Below are 15391 nucleotides of genomic sequence, written 5' to 3' on the forward strand. Positions count from 1 at the left end.
CATATAGTATTCCATTTTAGATAAAAGCGGGTCAACCATAATCATATTGAACTCGAACATTTCCTAGCTACGTTGATCAAATTTCACCCTATACTACGCTTTCTATTCATCAAATACGAATTACGAAAAAAAAAAGAGCAAAAAAGATGTGAAAACTCTATTCGGTTACATCCATTCGCTTGAATATCACGAAAGGATTTATCAACAGAAATGACAAGTATTTCACGAATCGACTCACGTATGCTCACGTAACCTCATCATTCCTACTTACTGAACGGAAATCCATCAGCCATTCATTCAGAGCCTAGATCAACGTCCTTTCATAGCAAGTTATTAGCCGCTAAAAACGAAAGAGAACTCGGGCCATGCGTCGAACATGTTTGCTTCGTGTCAAAAAAAGAGAAGAGAAATCGAATAGGCAAGAGAAAGAGAGAGAGAGAGAGAGAGAGAGAGAGAGAGAGAGAGAGGGAGAAGAAAATGGTTTCATTTGGCGTAAAATTCCTGGTGATGAAGCACTCACGCGATTGCCATGCTTGTGCAAGCTGGCATTCGTTAATCAAAAGTAGAGAGAGAAAGAGAAAGATAGAAGAGGATCATAAACGCTCGTCGAAACTCAACGAATCTTGAAACGCGTTAAAATCCCGATGTCCAACCGATTCCTGAGCGGTTTCGTAACAGTAGTACGAGCAACGCCATTTTGATGATGGATCAAAGCGATTCACGTAGGTATGGTTCATTCGTTCGCGAAGGGCTTCCATATATATCCAGCTATCGTCCGAAGCCGATGACGATAATACCACCCGATGGTCTAGTATCATCGGCGCATCGGATTCGTGCGACCGTGTAATTTCGTAGCAGCGAGCAATGCGCCGAAACGTTAATCTCGAAACACGTCCGATAAACGCATCGAACGAAGACGCGCCCTGCCGGAATCATATCGAAATGTTTTTGCAAAAAAAAAAGAAAAATCAGAAAAAAGAAAAAGGGAGGACATATAAATTCTCTCGAAAAGATAGCATTGTATATACCGGGTGTATCCGTCGAGTTTATCTGAAAAAATTTGTTATTAAAAAAGAAGAAAAAAGATCAAAAAAAAAAAGGAAAAAAGATATACAAGCCCGTTGTTCGTGTACATCGTGCGTTTGAAATTTAGCAAAGTTATTTTTGGATCATTGTATATACGCGGTATTTATACGTCTGTGTTAAATGAAATTAATGAATTAATTTAATTATTTGTTAACTTTTTAATGAAACACTTGTTGTAACTCGTATTATTTAAAACTCCCTTTGTTTTATTCAACTATTAAACTTTCACGATACTCCGTAGAAATTACACATTTTCTGATCACCCTGTACACTTGCGTTCGCATGCGAGCACGCGAGTACAGAGAGAGGAACGTCATTCGATTCGTTGCTTCTATGGATCAATTTCAATCCGTTCAACCTCGAAGAGCGAAAATTTTACGAAAATCCCATCAGAGTTTCGAAGTTATTGCACCCAATGATATAGGTTTGAAGAATCATTTGGGAATATTTTAACAATTATTTAATGAATTTAAAACTCTGCTATTTATTCGAATAAATAACGAATTGTTATGTTTTAATTAACTCGTCGTGAAATAAAATAACAAAATATTAAATAGAATTAAGCTTCGTTCTTTGTTCGTTAATAAAATTTCAAACGTTGTTTATTTCATTTAAAGATAGCAATCAACTATATATTTTCGGCTTTTCAATTTTTCGGGAAGATCCCTTCGAAAATATAGATGTCAAAATATTTGAAACTACATATAATATCTAGGTATGCGAATATGTATATCTGTGGATATCTGTGAGAATTCTAATATTCGAAATCGAATGGAAATCGATACGAGCTCTTCGAACGAACTTATCGATATAATATTATCGTACCGTTTAAATCCGGATATTCATTTTGGAAATCGTTTTCCGATTACATTTTCACGGTCGTTCTAACTTTAACTTAGAACGAAAACGTAGAAACCAAAAAGATTGCTATTAGTTGGACATGACTACTACTTGGAGTCATCTTAAAAAGTTATGAAACTTAGACGGTGATTGCGTACACGTAATTCTCGACTTAACTAGCCGATAAAGTTTCGCGCGTCTGTGTCGGACGGATTGATGATTCACGGTCGATGAAAACTTCTTAAGTTTATGCTCGTTAACACGGAACGTTGACTTTCATCGTAGTCTTCGTCTTCGTCGTCTTCGTCGTCTTCCTCTTCGTCGTCTTTGGGAGAAGAACAAGCTCGTTTCGATTGCGGTAATTAACTGTTACTCCCTTCCAAGGGATTCTCTTCTTAGAAAGTCGATTTTAGGACAGAGCGCAGTCGTTTAACGCGCAATTTAATCTAACCCACATTAAAATAATTCTTTTCGAAAATTCCAATTTCGCGTTTGAAAGTTTTGCGAACGTTACTAATAAAACACGTTACCGATGAAGTTGTTTTGACTCGTTTCAAGTATAACGAAGTATTAAATTCCAACAAAACAATCTATCAACGAAAAACAAATTTTCGATAGAACGAATATATATTTCGTGTACCTTTGATTCATCGAAACGATCTTCGTTATAATGAAACGTACTGACAATGAGCGTAGTACGACGACTAAAATGACATTTTGTGATCCGATCTATTTGAATGAGATTCAATGAAGAAACCTATGAAATCTAAATAACGATGACACCGCACAACGTATGGAATATAATAGCCCCTCGCCATTGCTTGCCATCGTCGCCATGCCGTTTATACCATTTCCTGCCAGTACAATGTTCCGTGCATTTACCTCTATGATGATTGTGCCCGCTTTCGCCCGGTGGCTATGGAAATTCGAAGTGTTGCTTGTGTTTACGTATACGGAACGCCGTTACCGATCGAGTCATCAACACGTTAATTATCCTAATTTGCGATGTTTACACGTTATCGTTGTCGTCATCGTCGTCGTCACCATCGTCATCGTGGTAAGACAAGTCCTCGTAAATCCAAATCGCAATCCTGCGAAATCATTCGAAAATCTTGAATTCTCTTAGAATGGAACGATACAATGGGAAATCGATTGGAATGATAGTGGGAGACGAACGATCGGGGAAAAAAGAGAGGAGAAAAAAAGAAGAAAAGAGAAGAGAAGAGAAGAGAAGAGATATACGATAAAAATCGTTCCTTTCGAGCTCGAAATCGAATGAAATCGCGATTCAGCGACGTTAGTAAGAAAAATTTGATCGAGGAGGTAGGTAATATCCTTCTTCGGGTTCACCGAACCGTCGTCATGGAAGAAACGGTACGGATTATCTTTCCTGAAAGAGAGGAAGGGAAGAGCAAAGAAAAAAAAAGAAAAAGAAAAGAAAAAAGGAAAAAAGAAAAAGAAAGAAAGAAAGAAAGAAAGAAAAAAAAGAAGAAAAGAAGGGAAAGAGACAGAAAGAAGGGAAGAAGGGTTTGAAGAGGATATCCTTTATCCTTCCATCGTTTTCCCTCACTCCCCCATCTTTTCTTCGCCGAGATTGCGGAGGAGAGAAGAACGGGCTTAACGATCTTGGCTGAACTTAGATCCAGCCTATGGTTCTAAACGTAATGATCGATACTACTAGCACGCGCCGTCGAACTTGCCGCGACAGCGGAAACAAGATTCCAAATCCGCTTGGAAGGTTCCAGTCAGCAAAACGAGAAAGTAGAGGGAGAGAGAGAGAGAAGGCTCAGGGGTTAAATCCACGTTTCAGAATCGCGAGAGGATGCATCTTTGCTCTCTTCTTTCTCTTTGATCTACTTCTAACATAGTCTGACCAAAAATTCAACCAGACTTTCTAATACGGTCCATTAGTCACGAAGCTATGCTCTTCCTTTGGTATTCTCTCAATGTAATACTCGACGAGTATCGTCCTTATTCGCCGTAATAGTTATAATTTCCACGAACCGCGTGGATATATATACATATATATCTTTTATTATCTACAGAATTGACTTTTAAATAAATCTCAAAGAGTAATAAGTTTCTTTGTAACTTTTCATCCGACTAAAATTGACTGTTGAGACTAAACTTTGGCGAAACACGGTTTAAAGCGTTAATTCGAGAAATTAAATCGAAACAAAAGGAAAATAATTTAAGGAAAGAGCTCGATCTGATTATGGATTAAAATTATCCTCGACTAATTAAATTGTTTTACTCGAATACGGAATACTATTGTAATTTCAAATATTATTAAGGAAAATGTCACTTTGTATTGTCCGTTTTGAGACCAGCATTGGATTCGTAAAATCGCTCGGAAGACGGACTCGTTGCTTGAACAAGGGATAAACTGGATTATTTCAGATCGAAGAAAGAAAGAGAAAGAGAAAGAGAGATAGAGGGAGAGTACTCGAGAGAGTGAATTCTTCTTTATCCACTTGGATTCGTAAACGTTTCGAAAGTGCATCACAGTTTGTACCCTTATCGGTGGGTCCACCTTGCTTTCACCTCTCATCCGTTCGAACGTGTTACAGAAATTTGCAGACTTTGTCGAGAGACGACTTGCACAGAATCCATACAAAGTTTCCATGGAATGCATTTATCTGCATAAAACAAGAAAAGAAAAATACTATTTTATTCTTCGAAGAATATCGCGACCACGTCTTGAAATCTAAAAAAGAAGAAGAAAGAAAAAGAAAAAAAAGAAAGCAAAACCTTTCATCATGATTATGACATAGCGATGAAGGAAATGAAAAAAAAAGTTGGTTCAGCTGTCACTTCTCTAAATGATCGATGGTACTTTGATCTTCTTATATGATATACGAGGAGAACCTCTTTTTACTCTCTTTTGAAATGATAATGAGAACTCATTATCCTATTGTTATTCATACAAAAAAACATAATTTTCATTTTCTCATTGAATTTCACTTACTCACTTGTACTTTCGTGGACTTTGCCGATAATAAAGTCTTCTAGCTTTAGTCGTAACTAACTACTAACTCGATTCATTGAAGACAATTCCGTTTCATAATGTTCTTACTTCTTATCGCGTGAACGATGACAAACAAAACAAAACTCTGAGAATCAAGTTAAAAAATAATTTTACTCTTATCCCTAATTACTAGCTTCACATTTATACATACTATTTGTAAATTCTCTTATTATCTTCGTCTTTTGATAATATCAAGACACCAAAAAAAAAAAAATAGAAAATGAAGAAGAACGTAAAATGTAATATGTAAAATGTAAAGTGTAAAACGTGAAAAGTAACGAGTCCCCGGTCGTTGAGGTTCCTTCTAATTCTCTGGGAAAAATTCAACTCGTTCAACGAGAATATTCAACGTTATGGTAAAGCGCATGGCCAGTAAACCGAAACGGCGTCGGTGCTGTCTGAGTGGTGCCGCTTAGTCGGTGACTGTCATAAATTTATCTCACCGTGATTTACAACAACTGTCCCTTTCTCCCAGGCATTTACTCCGCTGATTTTCAACGCGAATATATATATATATATATATATATATATATATATATAAATATCTATAGCCAGGTATATATGTAGATATGGAGGTTTGCGAGCACGTATGGCATTTATGTCCAAACCCATGCGTTTCATCCCTTTCGTATATCAGCCTATCCCAATCCCCTCTCTAACTCTCTTTCCGTCCATCGAACGCATTTGTCCGAGGTTACGTGTTTCGTGCACGCGGCACACGCGAGGACATATCCGTTTATTGCCAATAGGCTAATCAATTATACGCCGAACGTTGCTGGCTCTTCAAAATAACGCGAAACTTTCTAGAAAAGAGGAAAAAAAGAGTTTCAAAGCTAATCAAAATCGTGGTTACTCATATTTCTCACGTATTTGCAGTTTTGCGCGACGAACTAGGGACAGTTAGCAACATTCATTCGAATAAAGTACGGTTAAACCGATTCCATTCGAACTAAACTATTATCTAATAATATTTTTTTATAATAAAAATTAATTCTACTAATTATATACACATATATGCGAAGGTGTATGAGAAAGAGAGAGAGAGAGAGAGAGAGAGAGAGAAAGAGAATGAGTGACGCATGTCACGCGAAAATGGCTCCTGACTGCTTGTTAACCAGAAGCCGAATTGACGTGTTTCCGTTGTGGACCAGCGAGTCGTTGATCTACTCTCTTGAACGAGAGAGAGAGAGAGAGAGAGAGAGAGAGAGAGAGAGAGAGAGAGAGAGAGAGAGAGAGAGAGAGAGAGAGAGAGAGGGAGAGAGAGAGAGAGAGAGAGAGAAGGTTGGAATGTGTAGTGTTCGTGTTACGACGTGCTTGCACACACTTCGGATAATATATCGATGTAGGCTCGAGTGAAGGGGTCTGGGTCGAGAGGATATTAGCCGCGGATGATATCCGATGATTATAACCGGTGACTTGGCAGCTTCGAAGAACGAGGAATGAAAGGGTGGAATATAGTAAATGGAAGCCGGTGCTCTCCAGTGATGGTGCACTTTGATGCTACTACTGCTTTCCTTGCAAGCTAGTGCTCGCTGAGCGTTCCGTTACCTAATCACGAAGAGAACTCGAAAATAGGACGCATGACATATTTTTGAAGATTTTTCATCATCTATTTGTTCTTATCCTTTTTCTTTCTCTCTCTCTCTCTCTTTCTATCTGTCTATCTCTATCTATCTATCTCTATCTCTATCTTTTCTTTACTCCCTTTTGACTTAGAGAAAGAGAATTTTAGAATAGACTTTTCAAGGTTTTTTATTTCGTTTCGAGGATTTTCCTTGAATTTTCCTGCGATTAAAATATCTTCCACTTTTTTTCTTTTTTCTCATCTTTTCCTGTTTCTTCATTAATGATTTACTCCATAATTGATAATATTATAAATTAGGTCGTACGAACCTGTTAATAACTTCTGGAATACTTATTAACCTATTAGAAATACATATGAACCTTGTGATATTCGAGTATTTGCAAATCTTACCTATGAAATAGATGCTTCTAGGAACCAATCTCAGTCGGGCATGAAAATTAGACAAGTTCTCGGAATCAGGAGGAGCATGTAAATCGAGAGGCAATCCAGGTCTGACAGTTCTTAGTAACTAATACCGTTTACATACACTTACTTTTCGAAAGATTCTCCGCTAAAATTATGTTCTGAGGCCGTTAAGGAAGGAGTATTACAATTTCGAACGATTCGCCGTTTGAGAAGCTTCACTTAATTCTCATTAATTACACTCCCGTCATTTGCGAGTGGTAGGCTAATGTACGCTCCGGAAAATTTCAAGCTATAACGGAGTAAATCCAACGTCGAGCGAGACCGCGAATAAATCGATCAAGATCGTCTCGAAATCTCTTTTCGACGTTTGTACGCGTAAAAATCAAGGATTGAAAATAAAATCGTTTAAGGACCGAACCGAAGAAATTCTTTACGAGTTGATGTCAGCCCGAGAAAAATAAAAAGAAGTGGAACGAAGAGAAAATTTGAATTCTTTTTTCTATTCCTTTTTCCTTTTTTTTTTTTTCAACGAATTAAATCTCCTCCATCTACGAGAGATTCTACGTTCGTTGGACTTAATGTGTTGATGAATAATGTAAAGTTCTTTAAAACATTATGTATGAATATGAAATATTCATTTTACGAATAAGTCTGCCTGTCTCTATTCGGCTTCCTTTACATAATTGTCTTCCGAGCACTATATATATCGCATACTAACACTTAGAATTCCTATCGTGATCGTGGAGAATTAATAATGATCGGCGTTAATTAGATAACCGTGATAGAGGCTAGATATTATCTATACCTACTTACGGCCACGAATTGCCACTTTCAGAACGTGCTTTAAAAGCCTCCATGCAAAGTTCGTAATTATGGAAAGCACGATTAGACGCATTAACGGTTTACCTTCGTTTCGGTTGTCTCGATATCATATCTTCTCGGCAAGCATCGTTCTATTAACTATGAAAATATTTTTATAAATGTAATTTGATATATTTCTTTGTTTTCTTTTTTTCTTAGAAAGCATAATAATCGACGATATACACTCTCATGATTACGTTAACAAATGTCTTAAATGATTACGAGTTAAAGTACGAGTAGAATTATGTCATTTTTTTTTCTTTATCGTACGAATATATTCATAAACGTCATCAATAATAAAGGTTCAATAGGAATGAGCATCGTTTGAAAAAAAAAGAAAAAAAAAAGAAAAGGAGAAAAGAAAAAAGTAATGAAAAAGAGCTCATATCGGTCGTCCGCCCCTTTTTATCGTCAATTCCTTTGCGCGACCGCCCTTCAATAATTTTATTATTACTCTTGCTATAAAAAAATCCTTCAATAGCGAGAATTTTTATCGCTACGCAATCGATGTTTTAATACCCGTCCACTTTGAATCTCGCTAATGGACACTGCAATACGCATTGATTAAACGAGATAATATATCGTTAAAATCATTTTATCTTCTTATCGTTCGCATTGCAATAAAAGAATGCGATATATTCCTACGTTTCCTTTTATTTTTTTTTCTTGTATCGATCCTTCAATCGTATAATACCCGTAAAATGTTGGATTAATATTTTCGATCATTCATTTTTCTTCCCTTTTTTATTTCTTATTTTTTATTCCTTTTCTTTCAAAGGACTCGATCTTCCAGAGATAAAATTTTATATGCCAAGGCATACATAGTTTTATCGAAGAGATAAAAATAGCGTTTCGAGTCAATGAAACTCCATCTCGTATCATTTCATCTCGTAATTCATCTTATTTCATATTTTCATTTCGATCTACCAATCGTAATGTCATAAACGCGATCGTTACTCAATTTTCCATTCGTTTGCGATTTACCCTCGCAAATTCCCATCCCTTATTGTTCGAAAGCGAACTTTGAAAACGGAATCACGATAACGAAGTTTCTAAATAACCGGTATACACGAAAGCCCACGAATAATTCTCTTTCGGCGTAACAAGATCATTAAGAAATTATGATCGGTTGGTTGATTTTCATTACGCAAGTCACGAATTTCCTTTGGCACAAAATTTTCCCTCCAACGTCTCTATATCGTTTTTAATTTATAAAGCGAAAGAAAATTTTCTACGAGTTAATTCGCTTTTGTTAATTCAATGCGGAACAATACTCAAAAATTATTTCTCGTTTGACTTTAAACGAACACTGAACATATTCGCGTATGAAAATGAAATTACATACCGTCTTAGAGAATGGGGAAAAAAAAAAGAAAAAACAGAAAGAAATAATTATGAAAAAATATAAAATTTCAATTATACGTTCGTCTGTATATCACGGTTCCGTTATACGGAACCATTTATAAGGCATGTAAATCATTCTTTTTTACTTACTACATACTCGTATTTCGTTTTAATAGTATATACTTTGTGTAGTTCGTAAAACGTTGAGAAAGAAAGAGAATAAGAGAGAAAAATTCAGGTGGAATCTTTCAAAAGGTTTTCTCGTTAGGACGACGTAACGGTGTATCTGCAAAAAAAGCTATGGAACGAGATAAACGGCATTGTTGGCCAATGGGAGAAAAGGACTAAGGGCATTTGAAAAATCTACTTCTCTCTGGGCGAACGGATAGACGGAATTTAATCTTAGGCGAGGTTAGGAGGCCCCGAAGCTACAACGAAATTACACTCGAGCGCTGACTCGAAGAAAGTAAATTCAGTTTTGGTTCGACTGCCATTGCATGATAGGATAGGAACGAGAAGCTCATACCGAATCTTCGTGTCGTTTAACTAAACGGATCCTGTTCTTCTTAAGCGATAAAGAAGGAGAGTGATAAGAAGAAGAAGAAGAAGAAGAAGAAGAAGAGGAAGAAGAGGAGAAGAAAGAGAAAAAAATAAGGAGGAGAGAGAAAGAGAGATTTTCTTCTTACGTGCCAAACTATTGCGGCATAACTAATAGGATTTTTGCTCTCGTCACGTATAAACGAGGAAAATATTTTCCCTGCTGACGGGTTCTCCCTTACACGGAGCATTCCAAGCTTGCAAATTGCCCTACGTGGATCGCGGAAACAATAAGGATTTGCTGAAATCGAATGGGAGAGGCGTCGCTTTACGGGCATACCCACGGCAGCAGCATCAACGAAAATCACGTTGGGTGAAACGCAAACGCGCGCGGATTTCTCTCATGGAAGTGCAGGCTCGTGAGAACGAGCACGAATTCTGTACGAGAAAGAGAGAGAGAGAGAGAGAGAGAGAGAGAGAGAGAGAGAGAGAGAGAGAGATAGAAATAGACGAGAAAGGCGATAAATATTTTAGTACTTTCGTCGCACGAGAGACATTGTTCCTCGGAATCGTACGAGTATTCTATGTATACGTATATATATATATAGCATGCATACGTATGTGAGAAATATGTGTGAGATAGATAGAGAGAGAGAGAGAGAAAAGAAAGCTAAAGAGACGAAGCTAGTGAAAGAGGAAAAAGATAAATATACGAAAAGAGAAAGACACTATACTACTCCGCATAGCGTTTTCCCTTTGACGCAGAAGGCATCGCAGTGTGACATCTTCGCATTGAAAAATGATATGAAACGAAAACGTTATATATACGGCGAAATACGAAAGCGTATCGATCCATTAATCTTTCCTTTGAATAAAGTCGGCGAGTCCCATTTAAACGCGTATTTTGAATATGAAATATCTATGGGGAAAAGCGCACGTCTGTCATATATCCAAAACGCTTGTTCCTCTAACTCTCGAGATGATAATTATTAATCTTAGCTAGTGCCCGCTTATCCCTCTATCGAGAATTTTCAGGAGCTTTGCTCGAATGATATTGTAAAAACGAATGTTAGCCCGTGTAAAACCGTTACGTTACTTTCGCTTTACTCTTTTTCAACATCCGTTCTCGTTTCCTTTTTGAACCGTAAATAAAAGAGAAAAGGAGGAAAGGTCGCGTATTAAGAAATAAAATTTTCATCGATTTAATATCGCGATTATTTCCAAAACGATTATTTTTAGACGGAAATATGCTTCGTCTTTGAAATAAGATCGTTAATAATTAGTAATAATAATAATAATAATAATAATAATAATAGAATATTATTATTAATAATAATAAGACTACTTGAATAGATAAAAACGGATTAAAAACGATAATATTTTTCGAGATAGGATGGAGTGCCTTAAAATATTTTTACGCGACGTCTGATGATGGATGGAAATGTTACGTGCACGAGAACGCTTTACATATGTAATACGTCCTTTCCCGTTTCTATAATACGTTCTTCTACATACATGAGAGATACGAGAAGCTCTTGTGCGAATCCATCGCGGATTAAATTTCGCGATGGCGTAGGTATATACTAGCTTAGCCGTATGAAAATGAATTCGTAACATCGAATATCGGGATAGAATATTCGTTTGTGGATAATAATCTCTCTGTCTATATGTTTACGTTACGTACACATCCTCGCAATATTTGTCATAAGTTAACAATAACTCTTTTCTAAGTTTCGAATTTTGCGATACGTAAATATATTCATGATCTGGTAAAAGCTTGTAATAAAAAACGACGAAAAGCAAAAAAAAAAAAAAAGAAAAGAAAACAATTATAAAAAAGATTTACATGAAAAATCTTCCATCTACAAGTAGTAATATATCGACTACCGTATGCTTCGTCATATCTCTGAATAGGTAGCTATATATTTGCTTAATAAAAATAGAAAAGAAAAAAAAAAGAAAAGAATGAAAGTTAAAAAGAAAGAGAAGAAAAAGTAGAAGAAGAAAAAGAAGAAGAAGAAGATCGTATGAAGAAGGGGTTAGAAGTCAATAAATGCTCGTACAATAGGTACAATGAAGGAAAGACCTTTGTCGTTGGGGTGTGCCTCAGAAAGGGCAAGTTCAAGTGCCCGAAGGGAAACGAGCCAGTCCATCCTCTAAAACGCTTTCGCCTCTCTCATGACACGCGATGTTTCGAAAGTCCGGAAAAGCCGCATACATACCGTCGAATCCCACAGGAAGGGAGCAACCATGTACACGTTTCCTCCATCCCTGACGCCTAAGGCTATCGTCGTCCTTTTCGTTCCTTCCTTACACCGGCCCGTCAATATGGACGCCCGAGGATAACTGATCTTTTCACTTTCTTGCTCTAAGAATCACGATCGAGTTTCGAACGACCGAATGTTTACATTCTTTTTCAAAATTCCAAGGATATTTATAAGTAAACTATAAATGCATATTATTACGTAGAAAAAGGATAAAAGGATGCAAGAACTCGACGAGAAGAGAGTTTAAAATCGTTGTTATTTCGTTCGACGAGAAAAAAGCTTTAAATTGTTGTTATTTAATTCGAAGAGAAATTTATTGAATGTATAATAAATATATGTATGTAGGTTGTTTTTTTTTTTTTTAATATATTAAATTTTAAGTAGTATTAAGCAGTGGTGAATGATACATGTGTTGTTAGATATTTAAGTAGAATATAACTTCTACGTGAAGCACTCTTACGAGTTCAGACGTCTAAGTAGTACAGGTCAACCGCTTGTACAAGGACGGAGAATAATAATACGATTATACGTAAGATTTTAACGAATCGATTTCTTTTCCTTTTCTTTTTTTGAAAACCTTTTTTATACAATTAATAAGATAATTCGTGTATAGCTATATCCGCATCCATATTCTCCCCAAAGATTCTACTGAAAGATTTGCCAAGCCATATGGATTTCATTTAAACGAAAAGTCATCTTGATTCGAGGGGATTGCTCAGGATCGAGATAATATATTACACCAACTTCGAATAATCTTTTTTTTTTCATACGATCTCGTCGACGATACGATCCATCATCGGTTGATAATCTAATGAATGAACTTTCGAGATGAGAAAGTATCGCGTCAACGAGTACTCAGATATTTCTGTTTTTGACGAATCGTTCGACATTGTTTTATTGGAAATAATAAATGAAGTATTGTAACGTACGCCGTTAAACGTAATCGGCTTGTCGTTTTCTTCGAAAGTTCTTTTAAGCTTCAAAAGAGATACTTATCGACGAATCGTGCGGTGCATTTATCTTCTCAATGTCGCTTTCACGCCGGGAACATCGCCTAGATATATCTGGCAAATACATCCCATTATTCTTTCGTAATTGCAAGTGTCCGTCGGAACAACTCGGCAGATCGTACCTTAGCGATCCGGTTATTAAGACTTCTTTGTCAAGGATCGTAATGAAAAAGTGTTCGTAAGGAAAAAAAAGAAGAAGAAGAAGAAGCAGGAACTTTGGTACGGAGAAAGAAGTAAGATAAACGATATAGTTAGTGACCAGTACCTAGATACCTACAATTTTTCATTTCGATTCATCAACTATAAATAATATCAACTATTTGTTATCAAAACGTATTTATTGCTTAAACATAACGAATGACGATCAAATAAAAGTATCAAGATCGTGTTGAAAAATGAATTAAATGACAAGGATTAATGATATTAAACGTTAATCCCTTTGATTATTCTAGCAACTCTAAAATAACTATAATATAGAATCGACGATGAACATGCAAGGTTAAAATATAGATAGAAACGATAACGAGATAAGTCAAGATTTGAAACAAATTGTACAAGTGAGTATTCGAAATTTAATACACGTGTTCCGAGGGACGGTAAGACGTCGTAATTATTAATGTGCCGTAGGAAACGCTCACCGCAGAATTCCAACGTCAGCGTCCTTGCGGCACTGAAACTACGTCAATCAAGTGTCGGTTACGAGAGCGATAATAAAGTTATACCAAATTTAGACGTCGTCCGTGTGTTCCACTGCCAAATTACGCCACGACATTGTCCATCTCCGATGGATAATTGACATTAAGCAAAATTCCATTAGCATTTTCAAGATATATATCAATGAATTTATAAACGTGACTTGTCTTTAAGTTTCAGAGCACTTTAATCGCTATGTTTATTTTACTTTTCAAACAGAAATTTACGTATCTTCGCTATACAAATTTAAACTTGGACTATGTAAGTATAGTTCTATATACATACGTATATATATACATATATATATATGGTAGGTAGGTATATTTGTGCTCTTAGGCAATCCGAGAAACGAAATAAAAGATCCTGAAAGCGCAAATTTATTATTTCTAGTTTCTTCTTCGTTGTTGCGTAAAGCTGCTTTAAAATACTTTGGTGGGCTAATTAGTAAAGTACCGATGCTACGGACGGTTGTACATACCACCAACGGGATCTAATGGATACACGGAGCCCGATTTATGGCACCACTTGTATCCATTAGACTTAAAAGCAAATATAATTGCTTGTATAATCCATGGACATGCGAGCACCATCCTCGGATGAACTCTCGACTTCGTTTGAAACATCGAATGAGGTTGTTCATTGTTTAGATGCTTTTCAAACGACGTGGCTACAATTATACAATAGCAATAATAAACGAATTTTATGGCGTTTCGATCATCTCTGTTGGATTTATTTCAATCTAGGCATATCACGAGATCACTCGTAATCTATACATATTTCATTTCTCTCTTTATAATTCAATGATTTCTAAAGAATTTAAACATCCCTAAAAAGTTCATTTCATTATTCAAATATCATCATTATCCAAATATTCGAATTTTTCAAATTCTCACAAGCCTTATTAGATTCCCATTTAACGAACAAAGATACCATGAGGGAAAATGGAATATCAGAATATTTCTGGAAACTGCAAGGAACCTAGAATTCCATCTAGCAAAGGAGAAGGACGGAGGAAGGGTCGAGGGATCCTTCTAATCCAGAGATAACGCATAGACAGATTGGAGGTAAATAGATTCCATTCCAGATTCTATTCCAGAACGAGCGAAACAGCTGGCGATTATCAATTCTGTTATACTACCGTCTCTCTCTCTCTCTCTCTCTCGCTTTTCTCACAACCAATAAACTCGTTCGAATTCGCGTGCCTAACGATATCGAATGATGGATATTTGAATACAACGACAGGTTCAAAATTCGCCTATATTATTTCAATCGATGAATAAAACATGCAAGTATTATAATTGTTTCATTTTCGATTTCTCGAATTATCTTATTACGTGTAAAAATATCTAAACTCGTTGTTCTCTTTCTTTTTTTATATATGTATCATTTTATGTATTATTTCTTCCGCCTCTCAAATAGAAATACTTTGTAGAAGGAGTATAAGAGCCGATTGGAAAAAGCAACGATTTAAAAGTAAATCAATGAAACTCGAAACTGAAACAATTCGATGCTTAATCTACAGAGAATGTACATAGAATATGCAATAGCAACGACTTGGTCCATAGCGATGCGTCTTATGGGAATTATCGCGACATAATTGCACGAACAGCAGCACGTTACGACTGTTCGGAGTATTCTCCCTTAGGAGACACAAAATAGCCATTATCGCAGCCAGAGTCGTTTATGTGAAACCGTAGATCGTGGTCGTTGTTAGCGATCGCCGTTCGAGACCGAT

At 36.3% G+C, this 15391-nt stretch overlaps 1 protein-coding gene across 21 annotated transcripts in view; it reads right to left on the reverse strand.

Annotated features, from left to right (window-relative positions):
* The window catches only part of LOC127069703 (leucine-rich repeat-containing protein 24-like), a 152976-nt gene that overhangs the window by 101546 nt on the left and 36039 nt on the right, over positions 1–15391 (reverse strand). For 3 of the 21 annotated variants that reach the window (XM_051007035.1, XM_051007036.1, XM_051007027.1), the window contains exon 4: positions 2809–3017. The exons of the other annotated variants lie outside the window; for them this stretch is intronic. The gene's annotated coding sequence lies outside the window, so the exon portion shown is untranslated. The remainder of the gene's footprint in view (positions 1–2808; positions 3018–15391) is intronic. 21 annotated transcript variants of the gene reach the window in all.

The sequence above is a fragment of the Vespula vulgaris genome, chromosome 16 (genome assembly GCF_905475345.1).
Source record: "Vespula vulgaris chromosome 16, iyVesVulg1.1, whole genome shotgun sequence".
Taxonomy (NCBI): domain Eukaryota; kingdom Metazoa; phylum Arthropoda; class Insecta; order Hymenoptera; family Vespidae; genus Vespula; species Vespula vulgaris.